Here is a 3,865-nt window from a genome sequence, read left to right as displayed (position 1 = left end):
GCTCAACTGTGGGGGTCGCATAAGGTCCGCCTACTTTGTAACCCCCCCCCCCCCATAGCTGCGTTACTCTGTAGATTTCGCCACTCAGTCTCCTGTTAAGTGAGTGAGATACATAGAAAATCGGAAAAAAGTGGCAAACCACTCTGGTTACTCTAGTCTGTGAGGGGATTTACGTGGACTTCAGCTATAACATACACTTTTGCGTCCGGTTCACACGCACACACATTAACTATACCTGGACACACACAAGTGAGCAAGTCATCTTTGCCTCTGACAGACAAATACTGTTTAATACATTCCTTCACTAATTGGGTTTTATTGTACAGCTGAACATCAGGTTGACCATAGATGATAGAATAGAGTCAAATTCTTATCTTTGCAATATTGGCTTTACCTCATCAAAATTGAACACAGCACAAGATGATTGTCCACAACACCCTCACTTCTAGATGCTTTAAAATAGGCCACTCTGTAATGATACTAATGTTCAGAAGTTTACAGTTTTCCTCTGAGCTTTCTGCTTGATGGACTCTGAGGTAAAAGCGATTTAACATCAATATTAATTGACAACATGAAGAGGTTGACCCGTTGCTGACCTGCAGACTTTCATTAAATATATATATATATATATATATATATATTATACTTGTTTTTTTCTTCTGCTAAACTGGTCAATGGACATGATTAATGTGTAACAACATTCTTTGATACCACAGCGGTTTCTAGTGGCTATTTCTGGTAAAAAAAAAATAATAATAATATCAGCCATACTGTACAGTAAATGTGGAACGTGGGACCTTGAGTATCTGTTCTTAAGAATGCAACATTGGCTCCTTTAAAGTTATCAGAGCAAAAATGTTTAACATAATTTTCTCATTTAGACTCATGTTAGTGCCTACTTGACAAATGAGGTCCAATATTTACTCTTCTTTTTGCTGTTTTTGACCCCACCAACTCCTGAATTGAAAAACTGACTCTAACTGCTCCACTATGTTTACCTGATAGTTGTCAAATTTGTCCAATTGGCATTTGCTGCTAGGTAAGCAGCATAAAGTAAAGTTTTAGCATTTTTTGCTGAAATGATGAGACGGAATCAAAACATTGAAAACCAGAAACAACAGAAAAATGTGCTGAAGATTGCTCTCTAAGTCTACAATAAATTGGAGAACTGTTGCTTCATCACTATAGGTAATCAAGTAATCATTAGATCCATTGTTAATTTTAGCAGTACTGAGTATTGCTGCTTTAAAGGTACATTCAATGAGGTATAAAGAACAGTCTTGATATAGCAGCCTCATATCTAGGGCCTACGATATCTCAAACATCATCTTTAATTCTATGTTTGAATGCTCATCCAATTGTCTTAAAATGTACAATTCTAAAAATAAGTACATGTATAAGTGTACCAATTATGTCATCGATGGCGTCACATAACTGCCTTTGTAGTTTTAAAGTTTTATAAAGTTTTCCTAGTCAGTCGTCAGGGAAACAATGCTTCGTTAACAGCTAGATTACACAGTAGTTTGGTAGCGCAAAAAGGCAGCAGTGGAAAGTTGTGTGTCGCTGTGGAGGTAAACGGTTTCTGTGTGGAATGTCTTCTGTGGAATGTATCTGTTATTATCTCAATGTTTTCTGTGGAAATACTTTGTTATGAGCGCAATTTTAGAACGTGGAATTTAATAAATGCTCAGTGTTTGTCATACAACGACCTCTTTAGTGGATAATTGTTGGATGACTGGACACGAATAAGCCTGCCTTTACCACTGGAGTAAAAAAAGGATAAGAAAACAGCATTTTATGACTGTTTAGATTGTCTTTAATATCTAGCGAAATGTAAAGTCAAGTCAAGTCAAGCTTTATTGTCAGTTCTTCCACATGTACAGTACATACATACAGGGAACTGAAATTGCATTTCTCTTGGATCCATGGTGCTTACAGGTAGTTCTAACAGTGGAGCCTAAGATCTAGATCACATAAATATAAAAATATAAAATACACTATACAATTCAACTATACAATAAGGGCATTGGTGAGTATACTAATAAAAGTACAATACAAAGTACAATAAAGTAAAAGTAAAAGTGTGACAAAAAAAGTGTGAAATATGTGACTTGTATCTCTCTATATTGCATTGATAAAATTGGCTTTGTGAAAGTAAAAAGTCATTTTTAAATAGAAGCTATCAACAATAAAAGCAGCACTTGAGCTGATTTTGTTGAAGAGCTGTGTCACCTCAATGTTTTCCGTTTCCCCCTGCTGTCACCACCACATTGTTGCAGCAGTCAGTGAAACTCATGTGGGATTAAATCAGTAAATTACAAATAAGATTCAGCCAGAGTGTACCCAGTGTGTGATAAGACAAGTATGCTGAAGATATGAAGCATACTTTCCACACATTCGTCCCTGATAAGCATTCATTAATTTCATCCCATTCCAATTTTGTCCAGGTTCATGTTGTGTTAAAACAAGATGTAGATTTTACATTACTCTTTACATTACTTTTATAATGTGAGAGAAGACGTCTATGTAATGTAAAAGATCAGTGGGTTGATTTCAAAGACGTTAGCTGAAAATGTTGCTCCATGTTTGTCTGTGCCAATGCCACACCTTTATTTTTGTTGTACAAAGACACTGTATGCAATTTGTACTAACCTGGACATGAAATAGCATTATAAGCTGTGAATCAGGTGAATTTGTTTTTTAATGTACAGTGACCTAAATACCTTTTCACCAGATGGTTCATTAAGAATCCAAATATATGATTTTTACGTGTCATGTTCAGCAACATATAGACCAAAATCATAAGAGATACAGAACATCCACAGAACAAAAGGAGGACATGTAACCAGACTCTCTCCTGTTTCACTCTGATTCAATAGTCATCATCTCTCAATTGTCAATGGGGTGAAGCATGGTACACCTATTGCAGGGTCTGATTCAAGATTCTTTCAAGATACAGTACTTTCCTGCTTTGACCTGAAAGGATCCATGGTGGTATTAGAATTACATAATTCATTTAGTTTCTATAATAAATTACATTTAGTGGAATCATCTGGACGCCCAAAAATATGGATCTGAACTATGTCCAACCCTGGTTCCTCACACGCTAGTATTCTACACAACTCTGGCCAAATCTGATAAAGCACTGAGCAAAATTTGATCCTTGCTGTGCTCTTTATCAAATTTAGTTTATTTAGAAGACTTACATGAGGCTATTCATAGAGACAGGGATACAGCTCATCTTTCACAAGCTGCACATAGACATTTGATGTTTGTGATTTTTCTGAGTGGGATGAAAATATAACAATAAAGTTTCCAACTGAGGCCACAGGTTTTTTAATGTATTGCTACAATATACTGTATTGATGTAACGGAGGATGCAAGGTTCACTACATTTTTTTACATTTTTCCCTTCAGAGGTGGCATCTAAAGAACAGGGCCCAAGGAATGTGCTGTATTACATTTTATTTTCTAACACTCTTTGTTTAAAAGCCCAGAGACAGAAAACCTGAGTGACTTTTCATTGCAACATGTCAAGTGTATCTAGTGCTGTCTAATCCTGAAAAACAGGTCAATTATGTGAATAAACAGACTGTGGTTGATTGCACATATTATGAAAGCCAAGTGCCTCAAAGGGACAACGCTGAGTATTCTGTGGATATTATAAAGCTTTATAGCAGGCCCATCAGAGTGATAGATTGTCCAAATCCCAGTACTCTGGATCACTTGGTATGATCCAGAGTCTTTAGAAGATGGCTCACTAAAGTCTGGGTTTAGCTGTTGTTTGCTAAAAACTACATTAAAAATTGTCACTCGATCAACTCTAATTACTGACACTGTAGGATGATAGAAATTTCATTTCTTT

This window comes from Channa argus, chromosome 5 (genome assembly GCF_033026475.1).
Source record: "Channa argus isolate prfri chromosome 5, Channa argus male v1.0, whole genome shotgun sequence".
Classification (NCBI taxonomy): domain Eukaryota; kingdom Metazoa; phylum Chordata; class Actinopteri; order Anabantiformes; family Channidae; genus Channa; species Channa argus.
This window is presented reverse-complemented; position numbering follows the sequence as displayed.